Source organism: Leptonychotes weddellii, chromosome 3 (assembly GCF_054177405.1).
Source record: "Leptonychotes weddellii isolate Sample4059 chromosome 3, ASM5417740v2, whole genome shotgun sequence".
NCBI lineage: Eukaryota > Metazoa > Chordata > Mammalia > Carnivora > Phocidae > Leptonychotes > Leptonychotes weddellii.
In genome coordinates, this window is record NC_138371.1 from 41,577,162 (window position 1) to 41,590,167 (window position 13,006).

Consider the following 13,006-nt stretch of genomic DNA (forward strand, 5'->3'; position numbering starts at 1 on the left):
GTGCAGTAGCATGTCAGCACCTGCTTGTTTTTATTTTTTATATTTTTTTTAATTTTGTGATAAATATTTTTAATATTAGATCCTCACAAATTTAATTTTCTTAAAATTATTAAAGGCATTGCATATGCCTGCCTGTTTTTAAAAATAGAGTTCTTATATTGAGATAATTTTGGATATATATATAAGCCGTTGTAGGAAATAATACAGAGTGATCCTGTGTATACAGTTTGCCTCAATCGTAACATAACACAAAACTACGACACAAATCATTATCAGGATATTGACATTAATAGAGTCAAGATATAATCAAGATTTGTTCATAGGATGCCCTTATTATCCTACTGATGTTTATAGGGTCTGAGTGATACCTCCTGTTTCATTCCTGATATGGTTAGTTTGTGTGTTTTCTCATTTCTCAGTCTTGCTGGGAATTTACCAATTTTATTAATGTTTTTGAAGAATTTGTTTCACCGATTTTTCTCTATCTTTTTTGTTTTTAATTTCAATGATGTATACTCTTACTTTTTTTAAGTAATCTCTATGCCCAACATGGAGCTTGAACCCATGACCCTAGAGAGCAAGAGTCACGTGCTCTATGAACAGAGCCAGTCAGGTGTTCCAGTGTCTACTCTTATTTTTATTAATTCTTTCTTTCTATTTTCTTTGCGTTTATTTTGCTCTTCTTTTTCTAGATTCTTGAGCATAGATGATTTTGACTTTACTTCTTTTCTACTATCTTTTTAGTATTATAATTTTTTCTCTCAGCACTGCTTTAACTATGTCCCCAAATTTTGATGTATCATAGTTTTTGATTTTCATTCAATTGGATGTATTTCCTGATATCCCTTGAGACTTCCTCTTTAAGCTATGAATTATTCAGTGGTGTATTTATTAGTTTCCAAGTGTTAGAAGATTTACCTATTATCTTTTCATTAATGAATTCTAGCTTGATTAATTGTGGTTGAAGATACTCCACATAATTTCATTTTTAGAAAACTTGTTGAGGTTATTTTTATGGCCCATGATCCATCTTGGTATATGTTCCATGAGTACTTGAAAAGAATGAGTATTCTGCTGTTGTTGAACGAAGTGTTTGATAAATCTTTATTAGATCCTGTTTGTTAATGGTGCACTTTAAACTATATCTTGCTGGTTTTCTGTCTAATTGCTCTATCAGCTGTTGTGAGAGGGATGTTGAAGTCTCCAACTATGATAGTTATGGATTTATCTATTTCTCCTTTTCTTCTTTCAGTTTTTGCTTTACATATTTTCCTGTTCTGTTTATGGTATGTAAACATTTAGGATCATTACATCTTTTTGGTGCATTGACCCTTTTATCATTAAGTAATGTCCACCTATCTCTGATAATTTTCTTTGCTCTAAATTCTACTTTATGTAATATTAGGATAGTTAGTCCTACTATCTTTTGATTAATGTTTGCCTGATATACCCTTTTCCAGAGTTTTTCTTCAACCTGATTTTACTGTTTTATTTGAAATTAGTTTCTTGTAGGAAGCATATATTTGGATCATATTTTCTTTTCATCTTCCTTGCTGATCTCTATCTTTCATTTTTTTAATTTTTTTTAATCTTCCCTGCTGATCTCTTTCATTTTTTAAATTTTTTGTTTGTTTGTTTTTGAGAGAGACAGAGGGAAGCGGCGAGGGGCAGAGGAAGAGGGAGAGAGATAATCTCAAGCAGGTTCCATGCCCGGAGTGGAGCCCAACACAGGGCTTGATCTCATGACCCTGAGATCATAACCTGAGCTGAAATCAAGAGCCAGTCACTTAACTGACTGAGCCACCGAGGCGCCCCTAATCTATCTTTTAATTTGTTCATTAAGACACTTTATATTTAATATAACAATTAATATTTAAGAGTTTAAGTCTGCCATATTATTTTTTAAAGATTTTATCTATTTATTTATTTATTTATTTGAGAGAGAGATTGGTGTCTGGGAGAGGCAGAAGGAGAGGGAGAGAGAGAATCTCAAGCATACTCCACTCTGAGCACAGAGCCTCACATGGAGCTCAATCCCACAACCCTGAGATCATGACCTGAGGTGAAATCAAGAGTCAAATGCTTAACCAATTGAGTCACCTCCAGGCACCCTGCCATATTATTTTTTGTTTTCTGCTTATTCTGATATTATTTCTTTTTTTTTCCTGCCTTCCTATGTTCTACTTAAAATTTTTTAGAATTCTATTTTGATTCATGTATTTTTTGAGTATGTCTTTTGTATAGCTTTTTAGTGGTTACTTTGGGTATTACATTATGTATACATAAAATCAGTCTATTTTTATGACATTTTAGCAGTTAGACTACAGTGTAGCAACTTTATGTCCCTTTACTCATACCTATTTATATATCTTAAATATTTCTTCTACATACAGTTAGACCTACATTAGGTAGTGTTATAATTTTGGCTTCTGTTGTCAAATATAATTTAGAAAACTCAAGAGGAGCAAGAAAGTTTATTGTATTTAACCATATTTTACTTTTTAAAAAATCAAGTAGTTCTTTGCTAGAGAAAGTATTGTTTTGCTCCAGAATCCTAGGGGATTGTGCTGTAACACTTCTTCTTCTGTCTTCTTTTTATTAAGTTTTTAATTTTAATTCCAGTATACTTAACATACAGTGTTATATTAGTTTCAGGTGTACAATATAGTGATTCAACAATTCCATATGTTACTCAGTGCTCACCACGAAAAGTGTACACTTAATCCCCTTCACCTATTTCATCCATCCCGTTACCCCATCCACCTCTCCTCTGGTAACCATTTGTTTGTTCTCTATGGTTAAGAGTCTGGCTTTTGGTTTGTCTCTTTTTTTCCCTTTGTTTATTTTTCTTAAATTCCACATATGAGTGAAATCATATGATATTTATCTTTCTCTGACTGACTTATTTCACTTAGCATTATACTCTAGATTCATCCATGTTGTTGCAAATGGGAAGATTCATTCTTTTTTATGGCTGAATAATATTCTATTGTGTGTATATATACACCACATCTTCTTTATCCATTCATTTATTGATGGACAGTTGGGCTGCTTCCATAATTTGACTATTGTAAATAATGCTGCAATAAACATAAGGGTGCATATATACTTCCAAATTAGCATTCTCATATTCTTTGGGGAAATACCCAGTAGTATGATTACTGGATCATGTGATAATTTTATATTTAATTCTTTGAAGAACCTCTACATAGGTCAATGGAACAGAATAGAAAGCCCAGAAATGAACCCACGATTATATGGTCAATTAATCTGTGACAAAGGAGGCAAGAATATGCACTGGGAAAAAGACAGTCTCTTCAACAAATGGAGTTGGGAAAACTGCACAGGTACATGCAAAAGAACGAAACTGGACCACTTTCTTACACCACGCACAAAAATAAACACAAAATGGATTAAAGACCTAAACATGAAACCAGAAATGATAAAAATCCTAGAGGAGAGCACAGGCAGTAATTTCTCTGACACCAGCCATAACAACATCTTTCTAGATATGTCTCCTGAGGCAAGGGAAACAAAAGCAAAAATAAACTATGGAGACTACATCAAAATAAAAGCTTCTGCACAGCAAAGGAAACAATCAACAAAACTGACAGACAACCTACAGAAGGGGAGAAGTTATTTGCAAATGACATATCTGATAATGTGTTAGTTTCCAAAATATCTAAGGATTGTCATTTTTTTTTAAAGTTATATTGGATGCATTTGTATTTATGTATGGTTAGACTAAAGCCAATGTTTCTCTTTCTCCAAACAGCTTCCTCCTCTCTGGCCTCCACTTTCCATTCTTCATTCCTGTAGAAAGAACAAAATATCTAAGTGCATATTCAGGGATTGACAGAGACATGCGGTTGCTCCAGCCAAGTTTGTCATTTGGTGCAACAGGCAAGCTAATAATATTTTGTCCCAGCAAACTGCTATTGTTTAAAGGTATAATTAACATTTTGTATTAAGGGCAGGATTGATGAATGTAAAGAGGGTTTTATTTAGTTTGTTTTAATTTCTTGTCAAAACGCTGCCTTCTTTGGGAGAAAATAATTTCAATTTATATTTTAACAGTTACAAGGAAACACCTTAGCTAACTAGCAGCCACCACAATTTTGCCCTGTTCATGTTGTTAGCAATCCCTAATAGAGGGATTGTTTTAGCAATCCCTAATAGAGAGTTGCCCGGGTGCCCTGCTCACTGTCCCCTTAATCTGGCCGTGGACACATGGACAGCAGCAAGAACACAATGCCCATCTCTTCCTCCTCCCCCATTATCTGATACTTCTTTCCTGTTCTCTCTCCTATGCCATCCTGCCACCTTACTTTCCACCCCTAAAGCTCTCCTTGCTGCTTTACCCCTTTTCCTTTCCTTTTTCTCTCCTCGGATAAAAGCTAAAGAGAGAAATAAAGACAGTAAGATTAAAGTAACACATCTTCTTTCTCCTACTCCAATGCATCTTCCTTAGGGCTACAAAGCTATCTTCCCCACTTTTAATATAATCACTTAACTCCCCAACTTAAAATCATTATGTAACTCTGCATTTCTTTAAAATACTGTCCAAAAATCTTTAGTGTGTGTACAAGGCTCTGCCTGTATTAGAATAATATGTTTTTACATCTATATTCCTGACTAAACTGAGAGTCTCACAGGACAGAAACTGAGTGGGGAGTATGTGTGTATGGGTGTGTGTGTGTGTGTGTGCACATATGTATGTTTTTATTTTCTCCTGTATTCTAAGCATTTAATTTAGTGCCAAGTACAAAGAAAATTTGTAATAAATGATTGTTGAATAAGGCAACTTACAGAAGTTGTGTCTCAGTTTTTAGTAGTATGTTCTCTGGGCTGTAAAGATGGAAAGCTCTTAGTTCACAGGCATGATGAAGTTTAACAAAGATTAAGACAGGCCTCTCTTTGACCTCTGTCCCAAAGTGATAATTACAAAATTTAACAGGGATATTCTAAATAAAAGGATCTGTCTTTGTTGTATAATTATGAGAACTGATTCTAATGGCAAAATGTTCTTAAAAACAGGAGACAAAGCCAGCAGTCTTGCAGTCATGAAGACATAGGTGCTCAAGTGGGTGGATTTTGATTCATTTTAAATTGACCAGTTATTTATTTGTGTCTAATTATGTCTTTTCACCTAGAAAAGGCTTAATAAATAATAAAATCCATATTTTGTTGTTTTAAATAATTTTTTGTTAAACACCACCTAACATGATTTATGTTGAGGGTATTTTTCACATAATGTATGGTGACTATCTCCTAAGATTCTCCTACGTGTTAAGCTTCATAAATTTTACGCTAGCGAGCTTCCACAACCTTGGCATACAGTGTTTTCTTTTTTGCAAACATGTAGAATTTATTTGGGAGGGAAAGTGAGAGGCAGCCACCACATCAAGTCTGAGTCTCCGATAATGCAGAGGTTATACAGGCTGCCATGAAAATCTGTTTCCCAGTGCTTACTCTCAATTGTTTAAAAAGATGTTAGATAGTCAAAGATAAATATTGATCAGTATGTGTGGTTGTTCCATCCACAAGCAAGAGTGGGAAGGTGGGATTTAATGTTAAATTAATTATTTCAATGGAAACTTTTGCATGCTGACATAAAGCAACACATGAAATTCAAAGAACAATTATAAGTTATTTTCTTCAGACTTCAGCGCACACTAGCAAAAACCTAGTGAACACATCTGTAAACTATCTGCTCATGGTTCTTTCCTCTCTCTTCTTCAGTTCACAGTTCAAAGTCTTCCTCTGCCAAATCCTATGAAGTAATAGAGAACAGGTTTGTCTTAATTATGTAGTTTGATAATGGAACACTTGTTAGAAGCCATTTTTTGCCCTTGAATATTTAATTTTGTTATAATTATTGTTTCTGTATTTCTCTTTTAAAACCACCTTGAGTATTATTCCAGGTATGTTTTATCAGTCTTCTAAAAGTTGATAGGAATACAAAGAAGAATACATGAAGAATAGAAAGGTTCTTTTAAAAATATGGTACTGATTTATTCAAATAGATGAAAAGAACTAAATCTTTTCAGCTTGGCCAATTGATGAGTAAGAGGGCTAAAAGAATTTGAAGGGTGTGAACAAAAAACATGGACAACAAATGTTTAGCATTATGCAAATGTTCACTAGGTAAAACAGCAACATGCAAGATAAATTCTGGTTCTAATAAAATGATATTTAGACAAAAACAATTGCCACTGGTTGGAAAATTCATTGCTTGAATTATTTAAACTTAGCAAATAAGAAATGTCAAATGTTTTAGCAGCTCGTAGGATATATAAAAGGTCATATGGAAACATATGGAGACTTAATGAATTATGCAAATCAAACCAAAAATTTTTCAAAGATCACCTTTCACCATATCATTAAATTCTGACTCAAAGATGCTGAAAATTTCATTATACCTGGTTTGTATTTCATTCTACTAGACTGTTCAGACTTACCTACCTGCGGACCCAGCCCCAAAGCAGCAAGTTGAAAAGCACCTACACCGTATGTGAAGGAGTTTCACTAGCTAAACTTAAAGCACGTGCCGGAGGGACAAGCATCTGTCAGAACTCTCCCCAGGGATGGAGGCATTGGCAGGCATCATTTCTGCATTTTCCCCGTACCTTGTTAGCATTGCTGGCCCCAGCCCTGCCCTCTCCTGCCACTGCGATCCTGCCCTCATGGCCAAAGACACAGGAAAAGATCATGCTCAACATCACTAATCATTAGGGAAATGCAAATCAAAACCACAACGAGGTATCACCTCACGCCAGTCAGAATGGTTATCAAAAGACAGGAAATAACAAGTGTTGTCAAGGCTGTGGAGAAAAGTGGACTCTTGTGCACTGTTGCTGGGAATGTAGATTGGTGCAGCCACTCTGGAAAACAGTATGGAAGTTCTTCAAAAAGCTAAAGATAGAACTGCCATATAACTCAGCAATTCCACCTTGGGCATTTATCTGAAGAAAACAAAAACACTAGTTTGAAAAGATGTATAGGCCCCTATGTTCATCGCAGCATTATTCACAATAGCCAAATATAGAAACATCCAAAGTGTCCATCAATGAGTGAATGGATAAAGAAGATACATATACACACACGCAATGGAATACTTGGACATAAAAAAGAATGAAATCTTGCTGTTTGTGACAACGTGGATTGTTGTCACAACATGGATGGTATTATGTTAAGGGAAATAAATCAGACAGAGAAAGACAAACCTTATACATTGAATCTAAAAAACGAAATAAACATACAAAAGACAAAATTCATAGATGCAGAGAACAGATCGGTAGTTGCCAGAGGGAGGGAGATTGGGAGTGGGTGAAATGGGAGAAGGGGGTCAGGAGATACAAACTTCCATTCATAAATTAAATAAGTCATGGGAATGTAATGTACCGTATGGTGACCATAGTCAACAATATTGCATTGCATGTCATGTAAGTTTATATGGTGATAGTGGGAAACCAGACTTACTGCAGTGATCATTTTGCAGTGTATACAAATATCAAATCATTATGTTGTACACCTGAAAATAATATTATATGTCAATTGTACCTCAGTAAAAACAATTCAAGTATTTTTTAAGTCATGTCAATTGCAGAACATTTAATATTCAGTGCTGAGCATGGAAGCTTGAAAATCATGAAAGAGATAAATAAGGCACATAGACGTTTCAGTTCGATGATTTTAGTTTAATATTTAATGAGTCGGCTATGAGAAAGGCAAGATGCTGAGCAGAGAGGGGATTGCAAAGAAAACAAAATAACCCTTGTTAGATAGTAGTTTACCAAATAGAAGTAGACATGAAACATATTTGCAAAACTATGATAGAGTGATTAAAGCAAAATGTGTGATACAAATACCAGTTCTCAGTAAGAAAGGTAATTAAATCATGGCTGAGGCTGAATATTTCAAGCACAAAAAACACAAATGGAAGGAGAGGCATTCTAGATGGAGAAAATGGAATCAAATATTCACAGGTCACAAGTGGTTTTAGAGAAGTTCACGGTTCTGGCTGACACACAGCCAGAACTGCAGCTAGAGTGTGGCCAGACTGTGGGACACTTTAAAGGCTAGGGTGAGAAGTGTGGATTTTATTCCATCGGAAAACCAATGGACTTTCTTAACAGGAGAATGACACATGGAATAAATGCTTTTGAACCATTAATTTTTCAGAAACACACAGGAACAGCTAAAGTGGGTAAAAATGTAGGCATGAAGGTCACTTCATCATCTTAAACCACTGCATAATCTTAAAATCATCAGAAACTGAAGTATGGGGCTGGCAGCAGGAACGGAAAAGAAGGAAGGAAAGAAGGAAGATTTGGGGGGGGGTACTACAATACATTTCTAAAATTTTGCACTGGCAATACATTTTTTTTAAGTTAATGGTCTTTCTTCATTGGAATAATAAAAAAAAAAAGACTAGCATTTACAACTTGGAATGGACGTAAATTGTTATTTCTTGATCAGCAATGTTGATGCTTGTGCTGAAGTCCACGGCCACAGCCTACTCTGCTGGCTCCAAGTCATGGTTCAGGAGGTTTTAAAAACAGAGTGTCCCAAGATGCTCCCTTGGTAAAGGTTTAAAAAAAAAAAATGTGTGTGAATGGTGACAGCCTGACACCCATTTCGCTCTAAGACAACACGGGACAACGCTAAACCAACACACACGGCATGCCACCAGGATGAGTGTCATGGTCACCATGGGTGGGGGCGCCCGGAAGTACGAGAGGGTCGTCCTGCTAAGTGGGGCTGCGTCTAGACAGGTTATCCTTCACCCATTTTTCTGCACAGCATCCTGAGGTAAACCAATTTTAAATGTTTTGTTTTCAGTAAACCAGCTCTGACAACTTATACTAACAAACTGAACCAGAACCCATTTGAAGAAGTATTAAATTTGTTTTTTTCATTTTTTGTTTTTAATACAAATGCCTGACTGTGCTCAATTGTCAAGCTGCATGCATGAAAAACTGGCCAGTCCAAACAGTGTATTAATAATGAGCAAATGGAACTGCAAGGAGTCCATTAGGTGCTTCCTTATCATTAAGGTAGTACAAGTATTTATATCGTAAAACTGATGTGTAGCTTGATCTTTAGGGGACAGGACCACCAACCAATACATGCAGATTTTGTGTGTGTGGACAGAAGGTACTTTGGACATTCAGTTTTGCTATATAGAAACAGAATGAGTAAATGAACTTTTTTTTTTTGGCAAGAGGTAAATAAAAGATTCAATTTGATTCTTCTAGAAGGGGGGAAAGGAGTTGAAAGTAAGCCTTCATTTTGCAGTCATCATCTGTACGAATTCTTCATAGTTGACTTGCCCATCTCCATCCATAACTGCTTCTCTGATCGTTTCATCTACTTCTTCCTCTGTTAGTTTTTCTCCTGAGTGGGTCATGACGTGACGTAGCTCCGCCGCGCTGACGTAACCGTTGCCATCCTTGTCGAAGACTCGGAATGCCTCGCGGATTTCTTCTTCACTGTCTGTATCTTTCATTTTTCTAGCCATCAGAGTCAAAACTTCTGGGAAGTCGATGGTGCCATTTCCGTCAGCAGCCACCTCGTTGATCATATCCTGCACCTCGGCTTCTGTTGGGTTCTGACCCAGTGACCTCATGACGGTTCCAAGTTCCTTTGTTGTGATGGTGCCATCGCCAGCTTGGTCAAATGGGGAGAAAGCTGCCTTGAACTCAGCAATCTGTTCTTCGGTCAACTGATCAGCCGTGGTGCGAGCGAAGGCAAGAAGAGCAGAGGGAGCGAGGGCGGCTGCCCCAGCGCAGGGGCCGTGACGGCGGGGGCGCCCCCGCTGCGGCTGCCGCGCTACTGCGAAGGCGCGATGTGCGCTCCGCGCTGTGCGGCCGCCAACTCCGGACCGCGAGTAACGGCGCCGCGCCCGTGAGGCTCCCAGCACCACGGCCCGGCAATGCATTTTAATACCAGGTCACTTAAGTTGGGGATGTATCAGTACATTTCATTACTTAAATTAGTGGTAATGTTTAATAATTTTTTTTTTAAAGATTTTATTTATTTATTTGAGAGAGAGAATGAGAGAGAGCACATGAGAGGGGGGAGGGTCAGAGGGAGAAGCAGACTCCCTGCTGAGCAGGGAGCCCGATGCGGGACTCGATCCAGGGACTCCAGGATCATGACCTGAGCCGAAGGCAGTCGCTTAACCAACTGAGCCACCCAGGCGCCCAGTGGTAATGTTTAGAAGTCAAATACATGCATGCATAATGTTACAAAAATGGCATAGATCTAATAATTTTTAACAGTTCAATAGATGTGAGCAATGTGTTTTATGTTTAATAATGTATGTTTTAAATTGCCATTAAAATCAATATGTAATGCAATTAGAATGTGCGTGAAGGAGTTAAAGGTTTAGTATAAATAGGAGTAAATATAATTTCATCATTATGAATTAGTGAAGATAAAATCAACAAGGAGTTATTGAGGACTTACTTCACACTACTTTTTTTTTTTTTACTTCCTACTACATTTTGAGGCTAAATAATATACCGATAAGGAAACAATCCAGCTTTTAAAAATGGTTCTAACTTTCATAAATGAGTAAAAATCGAATCATAATAATAAGTGCAACAATTTTTGTTATGTCACTGAAAGAGAAAGCTAAACCCTCAGCTGTATAGAAACCCTGAAAAATAAGTGATGTTAGACAAGTTAATATTATTTTTTGTATGTAAACTTTTCTCCGTGGAACTATTCTCCAAATAAATTTTCTTTTCTTAAGTCATTATGCCGTGCTGCGTACATATAGCTTGAGATTCCATTGTGTGTAGTGTGGGGCATTGGACTAAGGAGCATGATTTTTGCTGTATGGTAGCACTCATGTTTTCTCTTATATTCTCTATTTTTTTCTTTCCCATTGTTTTCTCTTTCTCATTTCTGCTTGTGCTGTTCTAATTGCAACTATCATATGACATTACCAGCCAAGTAGAGATTTCTTCCCAATCCTTTGCATTATTGGGTAGAAGGGAGGCTTTTGTTGCTCTTTGTTTTGTTCATTGTTGCTGAGTACCAAGGAAGTGCTTCTTTGGCCACCAGACCCATTCTTCTTGGCGCGTTCCCTCCCATTACACTTGGGAGTCATATTATGCAAAAGAAGTTAATGCATGATCCCACTGGGGGTATTCTTGAGAACTAGAAGGTAGGATTCTTTGGAAATCCTAACAATACCACTGAACTTCCTTTTAACAAAAGTTAGACTTATATCACATGTATTCATTTATTCTTTAATAACTTCAAAGGAATACACTTTTATTTTTTCTTATTCGTAGTAGTATTACTATTCTTTTAAATTTTCACAACTAAATAGTTTTCACACATCATTCTTGGAAATTAAATAATGACAGAACTGGGCCTTAGAAGCTAGGTCACTGCACATTCAATCTAGTTATTTTTACTTAACTGGGAGCCACTTTTCCTTTCTCTGCTTTTCGGTGAAGAAAAGAGCAGATGATCTGTAAATGCCCCTTCATTCTTTATTTCTAGGGATTATAATTAAGTTCTGGAACCCTACTGTCAAACTTTGAAAATGTGCTTAGATGAGTTAATGATGAGCATGAGACCATGAGTGTCGCTTTAAGTAAATTTGATCTTCTAGGAAGATCAAAATGGTAACTTTATTTTTATGATTACTCCCTGAGAACTGGTGCATTTAGTCTGAACAACAGGTTTCAGAATGATATAATTGTTAAAAGAATATCAAGGATTAACATGATCCTTGTATAATTTTAAATGACCTTTTTTCCTTATACTAATCTTGAATAAAACAAAAAGATAAACAAGTAACAGAAATAAAATCTTGGTTCTAAAGCATGAATTACTTGGAAGTTATTTGAATAATATTAAATTTTTATTAGTTCATTCAATTGAATAATTCTTCAAATATATTTTCTGAATGAAATTTACATCTCAAAAAATGAATTAGGTACTTTGTACTTTAAGTTTCTTTATAAAATATTTTTAAATTTTAATTCCTATAAGATTTTTGAGAGGATCAAAAGTTTCCCCCCTTTTTTTAAGTTTCTAATCCAAATATAAACAGACAATTATCATTGTATCATATGTGCTAAATGAATTTTAGTGCCATGTCCTTTCCTTTTCCCAGCATCCAGGGTGATCTCTTCATGGTCTCTGAGCAGTGTTAACACAGCCTAAGGCACCATCTGAGCTGATATCATTCATGAGACAAGAAGAATAGACCCACTTGGCATCAGAAGTGGTCATGCCTGGGTGGCTCAGTTGGTTAAGTGTCTGCCTTCCACCAGGTCATGATCCTGCTCAGTGGGGAGCCTGCTTCTCCCTCTCCCTCTGTGCCTCCCCCGCCCCCACGCATGCTCTCTCTCTCTCTCTCTCAAATGAATAAAGTCTTTAAAAAAAATGGTCAGTATTAATGGTCAGTATAATCATAACCGAGTAAACTCTGTACAGAATTATGTGGTAATAATAATCACAATCATTTTCATTAATCGACTTAAATCCTCACAGGAATTCTTCAAGGTGGGGACTCTTACCTTTTACAGATGAGGCAAGCCAGTTTAGTCACCTGTCCAAGGTCACAAAGTTCACACATGATACACCTGAGTTTTATCCCCTGTCTGCAAGATCCAGAGTTTATGCTCTTACCCACCATGTCCGACACACTTCACAATCGCCTCCCATGGAAGGAATACTCACCCGAGCATAGTCAGAAAGTCTTTTTTTATACTATATATGTTATTAAAATGTATCTTTTAGAGACCATTAAACAGTTCACATCAAAACTGTTTTTAGGAAATTTCACTCTACTGTAACTTTATTTCAAGTGTGAATTTTAGGAAGAAGGCAATTTTGTGCTTGTGTCTTTATCTCCAATGTGTTTTGGCACTTATAACACAGTGTGATCCTAAATTCCTTTAAGAATAAAATAGAATTCTGTACCTCTGAAACAAATAATGCAATATATGTTAAGAAAAAGAAGAAGAAGAAGAAG

General features: G+C 36.3%; 1 long non-coding RNA gene and 1 pseudogene across 1 annotated transcript in view; one reads left to right on the top strand and one right to left on the bottom strand.

The window, feature by feature from the left end:
• Positions 1–13,006, top strand: part of LOC145720503 (uncharacterized) — an 81,941-nt gene that overhangs the window by 13,729 nt on the left and 55,206 nt on the right. The gene's annotated exons all lie outside the window — the stretch shown is intronic.
• Positions 8,594–9,766, bottom strand: LOC102736922 (calmodulin pseudogene; annotated as a pseudogene).